Genomic DNA, 22,567 nt, shown 5'->3' with positions numbered 1-22,567 from the left:
CAAGAGAGGAGAGAAAAGAGAAAAGTAAGAAAATATTTTATTGGAAGAGTCTGTGTCATCCATGGCAAGGATGAAGGCAGTCCTACTAAAAAAATAAAGATAAAATAAAATAATTTTTAAAAGAGAAAATACTTCATTGAAGAACAAAAGCCTCATAAAGTTTTGTAAAATAATGACATTTCAAATAACAGTAACATTTATCGAGCACTTATTATGTGCTCAGCCTTGTTCTAAGTATTTTACATGTATTATCTCATTTACACCTCATAGCTTATTAAAATAAATAATCTAACATCTTAGAGACCTTTATAAAAAATGTCTAATTCTGATCTCCTTCCACCCTTTAACAATAAAACTTTTATATTCCTTGTTTTTTTCTCCATTGGCTGTATTGCACTGTTCCCATGTAGCATTAACAGCAGCAGTCAATGATTAGTTCAGGCAATCCTCAAAACCTGAGAATGAAGCTCCCGCATATCCTACACCTCAATAACTTGGTTATCTCCATCCCTCCAGGTTATCTCCATCCCTTGTGATACCTGCTGCTGCCAGATTGCTACTTCATTGATTTATGGTGAACACTCAGTTCTCTATCACATCACACAGCCCCCATTCCTCCCTTTCTCTCTCCACCTTCCCCCTTGACTTCCCAGGATCTCGACACAGTTCTATGATCAGCTATTTCTCTTTCCAAGTCACTCTCATCTGTAAGTCCTCCCCTCCTTCCTCCACCCCTCCCTGGCTGCACCCTTGCCCTCCCTGAGGGCTGCCTGACCTCGCTCACACAACTCTCTGGTTCAGACTGGAAGACCCCTCTCATCTGTCCCTGAATTTCCTCTATTTCTACTCCATTGTCTTCACCTTTGTCTTTGTTTGGTTTGTTTGTCTCCTCTTTATGTGTCCTCTCGGTATTTCCGCACCATTCAGAATACCTATTTTACTCCTTAAAGCCACTGAGTCTACCCCTCACCTTGAAAGCTTCCTTTGAATCCTTTCACAAAATGTCCCATCATGTGGATAGCTGAAAACAGAATCAGGCCTCCTCCTTCAGCCTCCATAATGTCTCAATTTTCATTTCTTCCTTTTCAAACAAGAAAGTGTTTGTATTTATGGATTTGGGCCAGATCTCCCAACTTCTGAGAAATTAATTTTAGTAATTAGAGAGCAACATTGCAAAAGATGTAATATTTCACTTTCCATTTCACCACTCCCCTTCTTTCTAAAGGGTAAATTTTCTTAATTTTAATTTTTATAATTCTGACCCAGATTATTAATGTACCTTTTTAAAGAAAATTATTTTACATATTCTTATATGTTTACTAAATGTTTAAAGACACAAGCAACTTTCTGGTATTTCCAAGTCTATTATCTTTCATGAACTACAGTGGAAAAATCCCTTTGTAATGTCACCTTTTCTGGCTACATATTTTTTCTTTCATGTTTCTTCTGTGGAACTATAAACTCCCAAATCAATATTTTCTCCTCCATAATTGACATCCATGATCATATACCTTCCAACTTAGCCATATTGTCACCTATGAATTATTGACCCCATATAAAAGCTTCAACCCCAATTTTATTTGCAAGAAATAAATTTCCTTTGTCAATATTTAGCTTTAATTCTTATACGAATATTGAAAAATTGAATCTAGTAAGAATTGCTGCATTTTCTCTTTGATGCATTTTGACGTTAACTGATTTACCTTATTATGATGAGTTTTGCCCATATGTGTGAGGAATGGCGGGGTACTTCAAACCACTCACATGCTCCTCTTCTTTCTCCCTTTCCATGTGCAAAAGGAGAATTTAGAACTGGGGTCAAGGGCTGGGGCAGTATTGGCTGGCTCTTATTTGAGATTCTGTATTAAATACTACCTCATTTCCCTTATCTCACACTCGTTCTGGAATTTGAAATCCATATGTAATACCCTGGGGGTTTTGTTCTGTTTAGTATTATTCTTCATTAATTTGGCTAAGAGTCATGAGTGCAGTTAGCCAAGGCCCCATGCCCATACATCTATCTGCATCTGAAGTTTATATGGGACACAAAAAGAGGAAACAGAAACCAGAACCCCTTCTTTCTAAGGTTCAGATTATTAGAATATGACTGATGGCCTAGGGTGACCCAGACCAAAGCCATCTCTCGAGAGAGGTCAACAGAGGGCCAGAAGAAATTCCTCATGATGGGGAAAGAGGAGCCTCGGTTCCTGCTTCTTGCCTGGGTGGAAGGCCGGTTCTCATGTGTGTCCAGGTTTCCATGATGCTTCTTTCAGCAGAGGGCCCTAACCATAACTGCCAGAAACTCAGGGGCCTGGGCAAAGACAGAAACAGAAACATAAAATGGGGACTTCGGGTAATCTGCTCAGATTTTCTAGTTTTATGGTCCCGCTGGACTAAAGAAATACCTAAAATTCTTGTACTTAATAAGAGAAGAATGGGCTTTTCACAAACCAGTGGATAAGATTCACTAATTTTCTTCTTTTTGTTTTAAAGAGACTTTATTTTGTACTCTATGCACTCTGTGACTGAAGCAGGAACCTATGTACATACAACAATGGAGTATTTTGCAATCCCACTTTAGTCCATTCATGGTGATAACCGGAGTCTTTTATTCCTCAGTGCCCCTAAGCAGCCATTCTGGTTCACTTTACAGAAGAGTTGCCTCTAGCTATATCATGTAGAGAAAATCACTTAAGCCACATGGGTGAAGTGTTTTCGGTTGTCCCCTGCACTGGTTAAAACCCTGTGCTATGCATAAATGAAAGGCATTTGGCAGATGATTAACCTCATCTGTTCACTACCAGAGTCCTCTTTCACACTTCTTAGAAAGAATGCTAAATTTAAGCACTACATTCATTAGAATAGTAGTCAAGTCACATCTCCTTCATCTGCCCCCTATTCTTAAAGAGAATAAATGGGTTATTTAGGTCATTAGCCCAAGTAACACTTTCATAGTATTCCCTCAACAGTTAATCTTTCTTGTGAGAGATTCTAAAAATAAACTGCTCCTCTGCTAAATTAAAGCTCACCCCAAATTCCTTATTGCATGAATATCAACTCATGCATTTATATTTCGTGGGTTCAGCATAGCCTCTTCCTGAAAAACTATAAAACAATTTTTCCATTTTAACAAATATCTCACTTTCTGCCTCCAGCTCCTTCTTCTGGACCCAAAGAGCCACAGAGAATTTCTTAGTTCCTCTCCTCTCTGCTCATCTGTTTTCATTGTTCTCTCCCTCTTCCTCCTCTTTTTGCCCATCCTTTGCTCCACTTTGATCCAGTCTTTCAGCTTGGCCCTCCCTTTTCTCTCTTTCAAAGTTCGCTTCCGATGAACTGGCCCAGGTCTCACAGTGTAAAAGACCATAATCTGTACTTCCTGGGCTGTCCTCAGTGTCTTTCTATCACGGCTATATTCTGGAAGGCTGAAGAGTTTCTTTACTGCCTTGTTATGTTCTTCATTTTCCCCCTCCTTTCCTTTCTTTTGTCCTTGTTCACTATATACTCAGTCAGCTCTAATTGATCCTATGGCAACTAATTCTCCTCCACCATGAATTAGGTTAGTAGCTTGCTCACGGGCAAAGTTTCTTGGCCATCAAAATGAATTGATGAGATTGTTATTATTATTATTATCACCCAATTTTAGAGATAAGGACATTAAAGCACAGAAAGGCTAAATAAAACTTTTCCAAGCTAACAAAGCTAGTAAGTTGCAGAGCCAAGATTCAAATCTATCTACCTAACTCCAAAACCCATGATTTTTCAACCTCACCGTACTACCTTTGCATGCAAGGGTGCCATGCCTTCCTGTGGTTAGCACTGTCACTTATTACTAAGCTTCATGAGAATTTTGGTTTAAGATACATTTAAATTAAAAAGCACCTATATTGCCCTCGAATAAGAAAAGCAGTTGAAAAATAAAGATAAAAACACAGAGGCTTTATTTGAATGTGGCTTTTGTTGCAAACATTTTTTAAGTTAAGAAAATTAAAAATAATAATAATATAAAAAAGAAGCTTTTAGGAGGATATTAAGCACAAGCATGTATTGGTGGGGCGGTGGGTATCATGTTGTATTCCTAAGGGTAAAGAACATAATTGTAACAACACATGCATCCCCCCAAAAAACTAGATCTTCACCTGTTGCCTTTCTCATGCCCATACAGAAACCTATTAAAGTTCCTGTGAATTACCCTAGGGGAGCAAACCAATGTTGGTATGAGGAAAGAGACATATTTTTGTCTTTTTTTAAATAAAAGGGATTCAATTCAGGAATCAAGAATTTCTCACTGATGAAAAAAACTTATGAACATTTATCTCGTAAGGGCAAAGGAAAGAGTAAGTGTAAGAACGGAAACAGCAACATAGCATAACCATGCAGAGTGAGGCCAGGAGGCATAGAAGAATGAACAAGAAGAACGTCGACATGGCAGCAGGTGCGGTGCACGAATGCAACACAGAGCATAGGGACAGGATGATGAGGCGCATGAGGAAGAGCACAGCAGTCTGCCACACACCCACACACAGGCCCTTGAGGAGCTGGAGGCAGCCAAGCCGACGTACAGAGGGAGGCCATGACCCTGTGAAGGTGGTAAAATTCTCACTTGCCCAAGAAGTGACCATTTTACCCAGGATTCAAGGGGGGCCCAACAGAAATCATTGAGAGTCTCCAGCTTGAAAACAACTCTCTATGAAAAGCTGTAATAAAATCACAGAATTTTAAATCTGAAAAGGAACTTAGAGATTATCTCATTTGATGCTCTAATTTTATCATACTACATATGCTGCCTGGTAGAGAATGCTGGATTTGGTATCAGAAGATCTAGAGAAAAGATAAATGTTAAATAATGTAATGAACAGTGAATCACTGTACAAAAGTGTTTTCATCATCATTGTCATCTTGTATAATCTTCATATTTGACCATAGAGTAGAAAGCGCAAACATTGGTGTCCCAATTTTACCAATGACAGATTTAAAGAGATTGAGTAAATTATATTCACCAGCAAGTGATAGAGAAATAACACTGTAGAAAGTGTCTTATTTCTAGTTGTAATATATTTTACTATGTTTTCTTTGAAAATTAATGTATGAGTATAATGGAGGGTTTGGTGAGAAAAGAAGTGAAACTTGAAAACGTTTTAGCTAAAAGAGAAAACTAGACCAGTATCATTTTTAAAGGGGAATCAAATGGAATAATCAGATACTATCTTTAAGTCGGTAAGCCTAATTTTAAAAGGATTAAACTACTTTCCTGGAAAATTACTTTCTCCAGAGAAGCTTCTTTCCCTCAAACTGCTTTTTATTTATTTATTGCCTGAAGAGTTTAAATAAAGATAATAAATTGCATGATCAATAGAAACAACAAAGTTGCTTTGCTTAGAGCTGATAACAGAGTGTATAGATTTTCCATGAATAATTGAAAATGCCCGACAAAGAGGTTTAAACTCTCCTGTCTCTGCCCCTCTCTTTCTCTCCCTTTTTCACAGAGCCAGTTCGTAAGTCTCCCTACAGGAAGAAATCAAATGCAACCAAGTCAACCACTCCCATATCCAAGAGGGTTTATTTATTGCCTGCAGGCAGCCACAGTCAGCCATGTGGCAGTAAGTACTCAGGAAGATCAGCAGCTCATGGCTGCACGAAGTCATCCACAGGTCTACGAGAGGGAACCTGGCAGTTACTCCTTAGGCAAGGCCCAAGAAATAAATGTGTATATAGCCAGGCAATTTTTTTGCTGCACTTTGCACTAACCCTATCAACCTCAAGCCTGCCATTCTTCACTGGGCATCTTCAATGAGATTTCCCCAAGATGAATGTTGGTGTAGTCTAGGGACATCTCTCACACTTTCATTCTACCAACAATGATCCTAGAGAAGCTTTTCTATACATATGGCTCAATTCCCCAGGATCCCAGCAGAAAAAGTTTGTGAAAACTTATGGCTGCTGTAGTTCAGTGTCTGGTTCAGGCTGCCAAAATTTGGTCGTTTTCATGCCCACAGCCTAGGCTCTGGGGGCTTCTTCTCCCCTTCACTCTCTCTCATTCTCCCCAGCAGTAGCTGAAAAAGCAACGAGCTAGAAATAGGAAAACTGAAATCCAAGCCCACTCTTCCAATGGCTGGAGGCCAAGGGGCAAGTCGTCTCTACTGTGCTAGTACCCAGCACAGACTATGACACATAGTAAGTGCTTAAAAAATGTTTGTTAAATGAATTGATAAATAATTTTAATATCAAGGGATCTCCAATGCCTCATTAGTAAATAGGAAAGTTACACGAGGTCCCTTCAAAAATCTCCAGCTCTGAGACTTTAAAATATCAGTAGCATCACACTTTTAGGCAAGCTTTCAGGATAGTATAATTATATTAATTAAGATGAGGCAGTGTTCCCCTTCTGACATGATGGAGTAAACTGATAGATCAACTGTCACACAGATAACGACTACTTAGAAGCTCTGCAGAGTGAACAAAGCAAATGGCTGTGTGTTTGGGTGTAAAATGGTACGATCACTTAGGAAAACAGTTTGGCAGTTACTTACGAATGCAAACATATATTTACCATAGCATGCATCAAATCTACTCCTAGGTATTTACCCAAGAGAAATGAAAACACACGCTCACCTAAAAACTTACCCTGCATGTTTATTATGGCTTTGCCCTTAATCATTTAGACTGAAAACAAACCATATGTCTTTCAGCTAAGGAATAGACAAGCAAATTGTGGTACACTCATGCAGTGAAGTAACACTCAACAATAAAAGGGAACAAACGACTAACACATGTAACAACATAGGTGAATCTCAAATGCATTATGCTACATGAAATCACCCAGATTCAAAAGGCCAGAGGCTGTAGGATTTCATTTATATTTGCCTGGAAAAGGCAAAACTATAGGAACAGGAAATTGAACATTGGTTATCAGGGACTGAGTTTAGAGGAGGAGGCGACAGCAGGAAGACATGAGGACTTTTGGAAGGTAATGAAACTGTTCTACATCTAGGCTTCTAAGCTGTGATAGTACTAACACAATTGTATGTGTTTGTCAAAACTCACAGAATTGTATATTAAAGAGTAAGCTTTTAAGTATTTTTATAATTATGTAGATTATACCTCAATAAACTTGACCTTAAAATACAGCAAAACAAAGGAAAGAAATGGGTGTCTTCTAAATCAGGGCAGACTAAGAAGACATAACTGCCAAAGGCTATGCATGAGCCTTGATTAATTCCTGGATTGGGAGTGGAGGGGGGGAAACCCAGCCACTTAGAAACAATCGGGGAAATTTGAGCTTCGACTCTGTTGATAATGCAATTGAGATAGAAATTTTTTCTCAGGTGCAGTCATGAGCTTTAGTCTCATAATCTGCCCCTGTTCGTAATAGGTATACATGGTTGTACTTATGGGTAACTTGTGATGTCTACAAACTTATTTTGGATATTTTGGCAAAAGAGAAATGAATATGTATATTCAGAAAGAAAGAAGAAATAGGAATCTCTTCTGAAATTTCAAAAGAGATTTGAAAGGGTTTGAAAGATTTCAAAATAAAAATGAATGCATTTGTTAAACCCTCATCACATACACCTGCAACCCCCATCGCCTGAGCTTTTGCTGGATGCTGTGGTTTCACTGGCCCATCTCCATTTTCCTCCAATTCTGTTTTAGGAGTTTGTACCCTTTGCAGTTCTCTGCTTCATTTCTTATTCTCTGATCATGCCTTTCGGCTGCCTGGAAAGCATTTGTTTCCAAGGCTGTTGATCTCTGGCATTGCCCTTCTCGTTCCTCTCCCCTGAGCCAAAGCCTGACCTGTACAGCTTTGCTGCTTTTAAGTATAATCTATATTCTCCAAGCATCTTTAACAGAGTCAAGTGATATTTAGGCCTCTCCAAGACCATCTACCTTCTCTTTTAAAAGCTCCCCATTCAGCTTTCTGCCCTCCCTGTTGAACTGGAAGAACATTCACCATCTTTTCCTCCATTAAGCTCACAGCCTCTGCTACCCAGCCAGCTGGGTCAGGGAGGGTTTTGCTTCTCACATCTCATACACTTCCCATCCTTATATTACCTCCTCCATTGCTCTGTCTCACCTAAAATTTAGCTGTGAATTTCCCTCCTTTCCTCTTGCCTTTTCTCTCTCAGGAACACAGACATACCAAATGTGATCCTTTCTCATCAGGGCATCACTGTTGGTGTGGTCTAGGTGAACAGGAGCCTCCAGTGGGGACATCTGAGAGAGCCACAGGAATATCCTGCAGCCTGACACAGGTACAGGTATCTTGGGATGGCATAACAGAGGTATAGGCAAGCCTTTTATGTAAAAGATGACAGAGTAAATATTCTAGGCTTTGCAGCCAAAAGGCAAAATGAAGCAGCTGTTCTTACAAAAGGCTAACAGTCCTTTACATTTTACACTTAAAAATGTAAAAAAGAAAAAAAACTTTGCTCTCAGGACACAGTTGGTAGTTTGTCAACCCCAGGGAAAATACACTGGGTGAACTCTTGGTTTAACTTTAGAAGAGTTAGAAATTGCTTTATTCACCTTCTTTGTTTCACTGACATAAGGGCAGTACCAATAAAAAGAGCTTGGGCTAAGGAGTTATTTCACCTCCTGGCCCCAGCTGCTCTACTGTAGTTCTCAGAAAACATCATGACGTCAACCAATACCCAATCCCTACAGAGACCTGTGACTTCTTCAGGATTCTGAAGATAAACAAGTTGCTTAATGTCTGTTCTCTTCCTTGTTATATTGTGGCAGCTGTCAGGAGGGACACTTGCCTTTCAAAGCCCTTAGAAAAACATCTTCTTGCTTCCTTTAGAGAATGAAAGCAAGGAGCACCATCTCTTCAATATATTCCTCTGACTGAAAAGTTAATTATAATTTTTATGTCAATTTTGTGAATGAAATGGTCTGCTGACAAGTGGCTTTTAGAACCGAGCTTAGGCTGTTTTCCATGGTTTCCATGGATGACCCATTAAACGTGGCCAGATTGTCTGGCAGGTTTTGTATCCAGCGCTTCCTGTGCCTTTCTCATCACTATTGTGAAGATGATGATGCTCAGTTATTCTAAATCCCACCCTAATAAGATCATGATAAGAACTTCCTAGCAACTGGGAGCTCATTGGTCTTCTGCTTTATTTTCTCATAAGTATTTCTCTGCCTTATTCTTCTGGATATCTTTTTTTTTTTTGAGACAGAGTCTCACTCTGTCCCCCAGGCTGGAGTGCAGTGGCGTGATCTCGGCTCACTGCAGGCTCCTCCTCCCGGGTTCACTCCATTCTCCTGCCTCAGCCTCCCAAGTAGCTGGGACTACAGGCGCCTGCCAACACACCCGGCTAATTTTTTGTATTTTTAACAAGCAATAGGGAAAGGATTCCCTATTTAATAAATGGTGCTGGGAAAACTGGCTAGCCCTATGTAGAAAGCTGAAGCTGGATCCCTTCCTTACACCTTATACAAAAATTAATTCAAGATGCATTAAAGACTTACATGTTAGACCTAAAACCATAAAAACCCTAGAAGAAAACCTAGGCAATAGCATTCAGGACATAGGCGTGGGCAAGGACTTCATGTCTAAAACACCAAAAAAAATGGCAACAAAAGCCAACATTGACAAATGGGATCTAATTAAACTAAAGAGCTTCTGCACAGCAAAAGAAACTACCATCAGAGTGAACAGGCAACCTACAGAATGGGAGAAAATTTTTGCAACCTACTCATCTGACAAAGGGCTAATATCCAGAATCTACAATGAACTCAAACAAATTTACAAGAAAAAAACAAACAACCCCATCAACAAGTGGGTGAAGGATATGAACAGACACTTCTCAAAAGAAGACATTTATGCAGCCAAAAAACACATGAAGAAATGCTCATCATCACTGGCCATCAGAGAAATGCAAATCAAAACCACAATGAGATACCATCTCACACCAGTTAGAATGGCCATCATTAACAAGTCAGGAAACAACAGGTGCTGGAGAGGATGTGGAGAAATAGGAACACTTTTACACTGTTGGTGGGACTGTAAACTAGTTCAACCATTGTGGAAGTCAGTGTGGCGATTCCTCAGGGATCTAGAGCTAGAAATACTATTTGACCCAGCCATCCCATTACTGGGTATATACCCAAAGGACTATAAATCATGCTGCTATAAAGACACATGCACACGTATGTTTATTGCAGCACTACTCACAATAGCAAAGACTTGGAACCAACCCAAATGTCCAACAACAATAGACTGGATTAAGAAAATGTGGCACATATACACCATGGAATACTATGCAGCCATAAAAAATGATGAGTTCATGTCCTTTGTAGGGACATGGATGAAACTGGAAACCATCATTCTCAGTAAACTATCGCAAGGACAAAAAACCAAACACCGCATGTTCTCACTCATAGGTGGGAATTGAACAATGAGAACTCATGGACACAGGAAGGGGAACATCACACTCCGGGGACTGTTGTGGGGTGGGGGAGGGGGGAGGGACAGCATTAGGAGATATACCTAATGCTAAATGACGAGTTAATAGGTGCAGCAAAACAACATGGCACATGGATACATATGTAACAAACCTGCACATTGTGCACATGTACCCTAAAACCTAAAGTATAATAATAAAAAAAAAAGAAAAAAAAATTTTTTGTATTTTTAGTGGAGACGGGGTTTCACCGTGTTAGCCAGGATGATCTCGATCTCATGATCTCGTGATCTGCCCATCTCAGCCTCCCAAAGTGCTGGGATTACAGGCATAAGCCACCGTGCCCAGCCTCATCTGGATATGTTGAGATGCGTCTGATCCCACTTGGCAGGTAAATTTGGGATATTTGCTTTCAAACAAGTAGGTATGTAATTTATTTGATTATGCAAATGAAACATCACTTCCTTGAGGCAGATCTGCTTTCTCTACCATGATCGATAACCTTCTTTTTTCAGCAGAGCCACATGGATACGTATCCATTCAAATAAATTAACATTCCAATCCTGGAAAGCTGATTTCAGAAGAATGAATTGGTAAAATGCTAATAGCAGGTAAAGTGGAGTTCAAACTCACTAATCAAAGAGACATAAATTTAAAACAATTAAGAGCAATCTCTTAGCCATTGAAACTGCAAATCCTTTTGTAAAGGATAATGTTGTGTCAGCTTCAAGGTGGTGATGTGGGAATGCCTGCCTAAGCAACACAGCTGGAGCAGTGAAGGCAGAGCGTCTGACTTCAGATTCTGAATACTGGCAGTATCCTACTCTATCCCATAAGATAACGTTTAAATAGATTATAGTATGATTGTGAGATAGACTATTTATTAAAATTCATGCTCTGTATTAGTCTGTTTTCATGCTACTGATAAAGACATACCCGAGACCTGGTAATTTATAAAGAAAAAGAGGTTTAATGAACTCACAGTTCCATGTGGCTGGGGAGGCCTCACAATCATGGTAGAAAACAAAAGGCACATCTTACATGGTGGGGTAAGACAGAACTGAGGATTAAGTAAAAGGAGAAACCCCTTAAAAAACCATCAGATCTCATGAGACTTATTCCCCACCAAGAGAACAGCATGTAGGAAACTGCCCCCATGATTCAATTATCTCCCACGAGGTCCCTCCCACAACACGTGGGAATTATGAGAGCTACAATTCAAGATGAGATTTGACTGGGGACACAGTCAAACCATATCAGTCTCTAAGAATAATTAATGATATAGGGAAATGTTCACGGCATTATACTAAGTGAAGGAATAATTATACAAAACTGGATACAAAGTATGATTCCAGAGCGGTGGAGCCAAGATAGCCGAATAGGAACACCTCCGGTCTCCAGCTCCCAGCCCCAGTGACACAGAAGACGGGTGATTTCTGCATTTCTGCTTGAGGTACCGGTTTCATCTCACTAGGGAGTGCCTAACAGTGGGTGCAGGACAGTCGGTGAAGTGCACTGTGCACGAGCCGAAGCAGGGCGAGGCATTGCCTCACTCGGGAAGCGCAAGGGGTCAGGGAGTTCCCTTTCCTAGTCAAAGAAAGGGGAAACAGACGGCACCTGGAATATCGGGTCAGTTCCATCCTAATACTGCGCTTTTCCAACGGGCCTGGAAAACGGCACACTAGGAGATTGTGTCCCGCACCTGGCTCGGAGGGTCCTATGCCCACGGAGTCTCGCTGATTGCTAGCACAGCAGTCTGAGATCAAGCTGCAAGGCGGCAGCGAGGCTGGGGGAGGGGCGCCCGCCATTGCCCAGGCTTGCTTAGGTAAACAAAGCAGCCGGGAAGCTCGAACTGGGTGGAGCCCACCACAGCTCAAGGAGGCCTGCCTGCCCCTGTAGGCTCCACCTCTGGGGGCAGGGCACAGACAAACAAAAACTCAGCAAGAACCTCCACAGACTTAATTGTCCCTGTCTGACTGACAGCTTTGAAGAGAGTAGTGGTTCTCCCAGCACGCAGCTGGAGATCTGAGAACGGTCACACTGCCTCCTAAAGTGGGTCCCTCACCCCTGAGCAGCCTAACTGGGAGGCACCCCCCCAGTAGGGACAGACTGACACCTCATTCAACCGGGTACTCCTCTGAGACAAAACTTTCAGAGGAACTATCAGACAGCTGAATTTGTGGTCTCACGAAAATCCGCTGTTCTGCAGCCACCGCTGCTGACACCCAGCCAAACAGGGTCTGGAGTGGACCTCTAGTAAACTCCAACAGACCTGCAGCTGAGGGGCCTGTCTGGTAGAAGGAAAACTAACAAACAGAAAGGACATCCACACCAAAAACCCATCTGTACATCACCATCATCAAAAACAAAAAGTAGATAAAACCACAAAGATGGGGAAAAAACAGAGCACAAAAACTGGAAACTCTAAAAAACAGAGCACCTCTCCTCCTCCAAAGGAACGCAGTTCCTCACCAGCAACGGAACAAAGCTGGATGGAGGATGACTTTGATGAGTTGAGAGAAGAAGGCTTCAGACGATCAAACTACTCTGAGCTACGAGAGGAAATTCAAAACAATAGCAAAGAAGTTAAAAACTTTGAAAAAAAATTAGAAGAATGGATAACTAGAATAACCAATGGAGAGAAGGGCTTAAAGGAGCTGATGGAGCTGAAAGCCAAGTTTCGAGAACTACGCGAAGATTGCAGAAGCCTCAGTAGCAGATGCAATCAACTGGAAGAAAGGGTATCGCTGATGGAAGATGAAATTAATGAAATGAAGAGAGAAGGGAAGTTTAGAGAAAAAAGAATAAAAAGAAATGACAAAGCCTCCAAGAAATTTGGGACTATGTGAAAAGACCAAACCTACGTCTGATTGGTGTACCTGAAAATGATGGGGAGAATGGAACCAAGTTGGAAAACACTCTGCAAGATATTATCCAAGAGAACTTCCCCAATCTAGCAAGGCAGGCCAGCATTCAGATTCAGGAAATACAGAGAACGCCACAAAGATACTCCTCGAGAAGGGCAACTCCAAGACACATAATTGTCAGATTCACCAAAGTTGAAATGAAAGAAAAAATGTTAAGGGCAGCCAGAGAGAAAGGTCGGGTTACCCACAAAGGGAAGCCCATCAGACTAACAGCTGATCTCTCAGCAGAAACTCTACAAGCCAGAAGAGAGTGGGGGCCGATATTCACCATTCTTAAAGAAAAGAATTTTCAACCTAGAATTTCCTATCCTGCCAAACTAAGCTTCCTAAGTGAAGGAGAAATAAAATACTTTACAGATAAGCAAACGCTGAGTGATTTTGTCACCACCAGGCCTGCCCTAAAAGAGCTCCTGAAGGAAGCACTAAACATGGAAAGGAACAACCGGCACCAGCCACTGCAAAAACATGCCAAACTGTAAAGACCATCGAGGCTAGGAAGAAACTATAGCAACTAACGAGCAAAATAACCAACTAACATCATAATGACAGGATCAGATTCACACATAACAATATTAACGTTAAATGTAAATGGGCTAAATGCTCCAACCAAAAGACACGGACTGGCAAACTGGATAAGGAGTCAGGACCCATCAGTGTGCTGTATTCAGGAAACCCATCTCATGTGCAGAGACACACATAGACTCAAAATAAAGGGATGGAGGAAGATCTATCAAGCAACTGGAAATCAAAAAAAGGCAGGGGTTGCAATCCTAGTCTCTGATAAAATAGACTTTAAACCAACAAAGATCAAAAGAGACAAAGAAGGCCATTACATAATGGTAAAGGGATCAATTCAACAAGAAGAGCTAACTATCCTAAATATATATGCACCCAACACAGGAGCACCCAGATTCATAAAGCAAGTCCTCAGTGACCTACAAAGGGACTTAAACTCCCACACAATAATAATGGGAGATTTTAACATCCCACTGTCAGCACTAGACAGATCAACGAGACAGAAAGTTAACAAGGATATTCAGGAATTGAACTCAGCTCTACATAAAGTGGACCTAATAGACATCTACAGAACTCTCCACCCCAAGTCAACAGAATATACATTTTTTTCAGCACCACATCACACCTATTCCAAAATTGACCACATAGTTGGAAGTAAAGCTCTCCTCAGCAAATGTAAAAGAACAGAAATTATAACAAACTGTCTCTCAGACCACAGTGCAATCAAACTAGAACTCAGGATTAAGAAACTCACTCAAAACCGCTCAACTACATGGAAACTGAACAACCTGCTCCTGAATGACTATTGGGTACACAATGAAATGAAGGCAGAAATAAAGATGTTCTTTGAAACCAACGAGAACAAAGACACAACATACCAGAATCTCTGGGACACGTTGAAAGCAGTGTGTAGAGGGAAATTTATAGCACTAAATGCCCACAAGAGAAAGCAGGAAAGATCCAAAATTGACACCCTAACATCACAGTTAAAAGAACTAGAAAAGCAAGAGCAAACACATCCAAAAGCTAGCAGAAGGCTAGAAATAACTAAAATCAGAGCAGAACTGAAGGAAATAGAGACACAAAAAACCCTTCAAAAAATTAATGAATCCAGGAGCTGGTTTTTTGAAAGGATCAACGAAATTGATGGACCACTAGCAAGACTAATAAAGAAGAAAAGAGAGAAGAATCAAATAGATGCAATAAAAAACGAAAAAGGGGATATCACCACCGATCCCACAGAAATACAATCTACCATCAGAGAATACTACAAACACCTCTATGCAAATAAACTAGAAAATCTAGAAGAAATGGATAAATTCCTCGACAAATACACCCTCCCAAGACTAAACCAGGAAGAAGTTGAATCTCTGAATAGACCAATAACAGGTTCTGAAATTGTGGCAATAATCAATAGCTTACCAACCAAAAAGAGTCCAGGACCTGATGGATTCACAGCTGAATTCTACCAGAGGTACAAGGAGGAACTGGTACCATTCCTTCTGAAACTATTCCAATCGATAGAAAAAGAGGGAATCCTCCCTAACACATTTTACGAAGCCAGCATCGTCCTGATACCAAAACCTGGCAGAGACTCAACCAAAAAAGAGAATTTCAGACCAATATCCTTGATGAACATTGACGCAAAAATCCTCAATAAAATACTGGCAAACCGAATCCAGCAGCACATCAAAAAGCTTATCCACCATAATCAAGTGGGCTTCATCCCTGGGATGCAAGGCTGGTTCAACATATGCAAATCAATAAATGTAATCCAGCATATAAACAGAACCAAAGACAAAAACCACATGATTATCTCAATAGATGCAGAAAAGGCCTTTGACAAAATTCAACAACCCTTCATGCTAAAAACTCTCAATAAATTAGGTATTGATGGGACGTATCTCAAAATAATAAGAGCTATCTATGACAAACCCACAGCCAATATCATACTGAATGGGCAAAAACTGGAAGCATTCCCTCTGAAAACTGGCACAAGACAGGGATGCCCTCTCTCACCGCTCCTATTCAACATAGTGCTGGAAGTTCTGGCCAGAGCAATCAGGCAGGAGAAGGAAATAAAGGGTATTCAATTAGGAAAAGAGGAAGTCAAATTGTCCCTGTTTGCAGATGACATGATTGTATATCTAGAAAACTCCATTGTCTCAGCCCAAAATCTCCTTAAGCTGATTAGCAACTTCAGCAAAGTCTCAGGATACAAAATTAATGTACAAAAATCACAAGCATTCTTGTACACCAATCACAGACAAACAGAGAGCCAAATCATGAGTGAACTCCCATTCACAATTGCTTCAAAGAGAATAAAATACCTAGGAATCCAACTTACAAGGGATGTGAAGGACCTCTTCAAGGAGAACTACAAACCACTGCTCAATGAAATAAAAGAGGATACAAACAAATGGAAGAACATTCCATGCTCATGGATTGGAAGAATCAATATCGTGAAAATGGCCATACTGCCCAAGGTAATTTATAGATTCAATGCCATCCCCATCAAGCTACCAATGACTTTCTTCACAGAATTGGAAAAAACTACTTTAAAGTTCATATGGAACCAAAAAAGAGCCCGCATCGCCAAGTCAATCCTAAGCCAAAAGAACAAAGCTGGAGGCATCACGCTACCTGACTTTAAACTATATTACAAGGCTACAGTAACCAAAACAGCATGGTACTGGTACCACAACAGAGACATAGATCAATGGAACAGAACAGAGCCCTCAGAAATGATGCCGCATAGCTACAACTATCTGATCTTTGACAAACCTGACAAAAACAAGAAATGGGGAAAGGATTCCCTATTTATTAAATGGTGCTGGGAAAACTGGCTAGCCATATGTAGAAAGCTGAAACTGGATCCCTTCCTTACACCTTATACAAAAATTAATTCAAGATGGATTAAAGACTTATATGTTAGACCTAAAACCATTAAAATCCTACAAGAAAACCTAGGCAATACCATTCAGGACACAGGCATGGGAAAGGACTTCATGTCTAAAACACCAAAAGCAATGGCAACAAAAGCCAAAATCGACAAATGGGATCTCATTAAACTAAAGAGCTTCTGCACAGCAAAAGAAAACTATCATCAGAGTGAACAGGCAACCTACAGAATGGGAGAAAATTTTTGCAGCCTACTCATCTGACAAAGGGTTAATATCCAGAATCTACAATGAACTCAAACAAATTTACAAGAAAAAAACAAACAACCCCATCAAAAAGTGGGCAGAGGACATGAACAGACACTTCTCAAAAGAAGACATTTATGCAGCCAAAAAACACATGAAGAAATGCTCATCAACACTGGCCATCAGAGAAATGCAAATCAAAACCACAGTGAGATACCATCTCACACCAGTTAGAATGGCCATCATTAAAAAATCAGGAAACAACAGGTGCTGGAGAGGATGTGGAGAAATAGGAACACTTTTACACTGTTGGTGGGACTGTAAACTAGTTCAACCATTGTGGAAGTCAGTGTGGTGATTCCTCAGGGATCTCAAACTAGAAATACTATTTGACCCAGCCATCCCATTACTGGGTATATACCCAAAGGACTATAAATCATGCTGCTATAAAGACACATGCACACATATGTTTATTGCGGCACTATTCACAATAGCAAAGAGTTGGAACCAACCCAAATGTCCAACAACGATAGACTGGATTAAGAAAATGTGGCACATATACACCATGGAATACTATGCAGCCATAAAAAATGATGAGTTTGTGTCCTTTGTAGGGACATGGATGAAACTGGAAAACATCATTCTCAGTAAACTATCGGAAAGAAAAAAAACCAAACACCGCATGTTCTCACTCATAGGTGGGAATTGAACAATGAGAACTCATGGACACAGGAAGGGGAACATCACATTCCGGGGACTGTTATGGGGTGAGGGGAGGGGGGAGGGACAGCATTAGGAGATACACCTAATGCTAAATGACGAGTTAATGGGTGCAGGAAATCAACATGGCACATGGATACATATGTAACAAACCTGCACATTGTGCACATGTACCCTAAAACCCTAAAGTATAATAAAAAAAAAAATTAATTGAGTTTAAATAAAATTAAAAGTATTTCTTGAAAAAAAAAAACAAAGTATGATTCCAATTTATTTTAAAATATGAATACAAAAATATAGGAGTATGTTTTTGTGTGTTGAATGGCATGTCAAGTGAAGATTCCCTGGATTTACATGTTGAACTAAAGTTGCTTAAGCTACTACTTCCATGCCTTATGACAAAGCAAACCTCTTTCTAAGATTTCCTGAGGGATGATACATTCATGGTCATCTCAGCTCCACAAGCCTCTTTTTGGTCCTGCATCAATCCAGAATTTAGAGTGTTAGCTCAGCTCCTTCCTCAATTTCTTTAGGTTTTTATTTCTTAGCCCAAACCTCACTATTCAATTTCTACCAAGAAAATAATTACATAAAGAATTCAGGAGTATAATAGAATCAAGCATTTGGAAGAAAAATGCAGGAAAACTTCATATAACAATGTGCAAATCATTACAAACTGAACATTATCATTTTCAAAAATTATATTAGCTACCTCACCACAGGAAAACTTCCCATGGCCCATTTGCACATTAAGTCACTCGGTTTCATATTTCATGAGCACATCTTTCCTCATCCTCTCTTTCTTCTCTACCTCTCCTCCTTTAGAGCAATAAAATAAATTCTCTCATTTTCCTATGCAAAGCCACTAGACATTCTCTTTTGTAGCTGAGATTCCTGGACAACAGTTCTCTCTAAATCCTGCCTTCCATCCTAGGCTGCTGAACTAGGTATTTCCCAAAGTCAATTCCCACTGTAAGAGTAATCTAGTATACCAATGATTAAAATGGTGGTCCTCAAATCAGCCTGCTCATTGGAATTTGAGGAGTTTTTTTGGTCTTATTTTTTATATAAATATTAGTTCCTAGGCCCCTTTAGAAGGTCTGAGGGTGTGGCTTTGTTATAGATTTATCTTTAACATCCATGCAACTCTAGCGTGCAGCAGCGTTGAAAAAAAAATACACCGAAATAAAAAGCATTCGCATTGTTACACATACACCATGTATCTTTGATTTTATGATGCATTTTTTTACCTCTTGATTTTTTTTAAAATTAGGATGCATTTAATAATTTATATCAAAAAGAACTTGCAAGCTGCCAAATAGATTAAGTTGTGACATACTTGTCATTTCTTGCAATGCATATGGGAACGGTGCCCAGTCTCTCCAAATATATCATGAAATCTTAAAAGCTTGGAGAGTTTGGTGTGACTGATTCATGCATTATGAAGGACTATTATTTGGGCACTGAAAATCCATGAGTAAAAGCTTCTGGCTAAATTTCAAGAGAGGCCTGTGATGTGTAATTCAACAGAAGAAAAAATTATGAGTTTAACAAAATAGGGAATGTGGATAAAATCCCATTACAGTTGACTCTTGAACAATGTGGGGGTTACTGTCTCGGGGTGGCAGAGGTAGAAGACGTAAAGGAGGTGGAAGGGGAGGCAGGAGAGGCAGGCACTGTTGGTGTAATTTTTACTGAAAAAAATCCACATATAAGTTGCCCCATGCAGTTCAAACTCGTGTTGTTCAAGGGTCAACTGCATTGTTTACTATACTTTGACATTAGGCTATAGATACAGATGTCAAAGACATCAAGATTTGAAGCACACACTATAGGAGCAGCACAAAACAGAGATGATATGCAGAATTAAGACTGGCCCAAAGTGATTCAGAAGAAACTTTAAACTCATAATGAGAAGGAAACTCATTCTCAAGTGTTGTGCAAAGAAAATGGTACACAAATGCCATTTTTTTAGGGAAAAAGGAAATAAACTTTTAACTTTGTTTTTCTTGAAATGTAATAAATAGGCTAGGCACAGTGGCTCATGCATGTAATCCCAGAATTTCAGGAGGCCGAGGCAGATCGCTTGACTCCAGGAGTTCGAGACCAGCCTGGACAACATGGCAAAACCCCATCTCTACAAAAAATATAAAAATTAGCTGGGCATGGTGGCGCATGCCTGTAGTCCCAGCTGCTTGGGGGGCTGAGGCAGGAGGATTACTTGATCCCAGGAAGTCGGGGCAGCAGTGAGCCAGGATTGCACCACTCCACTCCAGCCTGGGTGAAAGTGAGATCCTGTGAAAGAGAGAGAGAGGAAGGGAAGGGGAGGGGAGGGAATAAACCAATATACCATTTTATAACAGATAGTACCTTAGAATTGAAGAACTATACCACATGTAGATATTCATAATCATAGAAAAACAACTGGAATGAAATGCATAAAAATATTAGCAGTTGTTAAGAAATAGACTTACAATAATTTTTGTTATATTCTTTACTTTGTTTTACTTTCCAAATGTTCTAAGGAATATAAGTAACTTTTGTAATCAGGAAAATCAGGGAATTTTATCAAACAAATATGGAAGCACAGGCATGTCCCTTTCTATCTCTCACTTCCCCTAAAAAAACATCATTGGACAAAAATACAAATATCAAAATAAAAGAGATAAAAAAGCCAAAACTAGATTTCAGAGGACTTAAGCTGTAAGTCTTTTAACAATGACATTTTTGTTTTTTGAGTAAAGTCCAAAATGTAAATGATTGTTAAGACTGTCTCCATACTGTTTCTCCATACCCCAAACAATCTTTAATCAAACCCGGAGCCCAGTTTACTGGAATGTCGTTAAAAATGCCAGAAAAAAAGAGGCTAAGAAGCTGTCCACCTTCTCCCTTTCCAGCATCTCTCATCCAAATGGCAGGCTGTGAAACACACACTTAATTTGATTGGTATTAATGCATGCACATAGGTTCCAAAATGTCAGCAAGATGCATTTGCTTTCAAGTTATATTAATTCTGCTGATTACAAAGAGTTGGGTAAATAAATCTTAGTTATACACCAAATATGTTTTAAGGTCCTATCAGATACATGCCTACAATTTTTCTTCTCTACTGCCTCACTTTTATTTATACAGGTATACATTTGACAAAAACTATGCACCAGGCACTATTCTAGGCCCTGGGAAAACAGTAATGAATGAAACAAGCAAGGTCCCTGCCCTCAATCAGTTTATATGAGGCTGGGGTGAGAGAACAAACCAGAAACAAATAAGCGCATTGAATATAATAATAATAATAATAATAAAGAACACCTGGATGAGAAATGCCTGGAGCCAGGCAGAGAGAGAGGAGGGAAGACAGGTGGTTTAGTTAGAATGGTCAGGGACTTCCTCTGAGGAAGTCACATTTGCGCTGAGACTGGAATGATGACAAGGAGGTAGCCTGCAAAGGATCTGAAAAAGAGCATTCCATGCAGGGAAACAGCAAGGACAAAGGCTGACCATGAAGTGGAATAAGCGTGGTGCATGCAAAGAACAGAGTGAGAGAAGGGGAAGGGCTAGAAGGTGAGATCAAAGATTTAAGCAGGAGACAGTTCATGTAGGGCAGGGCAGGCCGTAGGATAGAGCTGGAATCTTATTCTACTTGTTATATGAAACCTTTGGAGAAATATGATGTGACTGAAGTGCCTTTTAAAAATTTATAACACAGTAAGAAGATAAACTTTATTCCTCCTCTGATCTGTTCACACCTTCAGAGATAAACTAGAATGAGAATATTTTAGAACAAAGTCAGAAAACCTGGAATCAAGACCTATCTCTTCCATCTAGATTCTGCATTAGCTCAATCAAGATATTTAGTCCTCCAGTCTCAGTTTTCTCATTTGTAAAATGGAAATACTACACTGTAGTATTGAAATGAGATGAAGGATTTAAAATCACCCATGTAGTGTTAGTCAGAATGCCAAGTCCCTCTTTCTTTCCCTCATTCCTATGAAGAACAGGAGACAGGTGCACAGAGGAGGGAATCTGAGGAACCTGTAGAGCTGATGTGAGAAGGGAGGCAATGAGAGCATATCCTTTGTTGTAGATTGGCTTCCTCCAAAGCAGACTCTGAAACAAGGATACGAGTTGCAGTAGTTTGTTTGGGAAGTATCCCAAGAAGCATCATTAAGGAAGCAGAGAACTAAGAGAGGAAAGGGAAAGAAGCCAGTCAAGAGAATATTATGAAGCATGATACCACTATGGGCAAATGGGGGCTCAATCACATGAGGGAAGACAGGAAAGCAGTGTAGAACACACCTTGGATTTTTCCCACCTGGAGAGCAAGGGGGCTTGGTGTTTACCCATCAAGTCCCTCGGTCCCAAGGGCTGTACTTCCTCTGTACTTAGCCTTACTTCCAACCTGCCCTGCCCTTGGGCTGAGAGATCTTCCACAGCCAGAGAAAACTCTAAGCAAAGAGTCACAGGTCCTTCCAGATAGAAGCCATAGGATAGGCAGGTACAGGAATGGTGGGTGCCTAGCAGATGTGGCTGGGCTCTGGCAGCATCTGCCATAACCTCAGTCCCTTCTCAAGCATACCGTGAGGGCCCTTGGATAGGAAAGACCTTTTTGTTGTCTGAACTGCAAGGTGCTTTTCTCCAGTCTGTGACAACCCCCGGGAATGCTACATGTGATAATGCCCACTGACTACACCACCAGGGGCCCCATAAAAAGATCCTTCCAGAAGGGCAAAAAGTGTGGGCACAACATCTCTACTCACACCTGCAGGACAACTCATAGTCCTGGCCTCCTTTTGGACCAGGTTTGTGGTTTTTAAACACAAAATAGTTTGAACCTGTCAGGAATTCACCCTCT

Source organism: Nomascus leucogenys, chromosome 1a, assembly GCF_006542625.1.
Source record: "Nomascus leucogenys isolate Asia chromosome 1a, Asia_NLE_v1, whole genome shotgun sequence".
Classification (NCBI taxonomy): Eukaryota; Metazoa; Chordata; class Mammalia; order Primates; family Hylobatidae; genus Nomascus; species Nomascus leucogenys.
Note: the sequence above shows the minus strand (reverse complement) of the source record.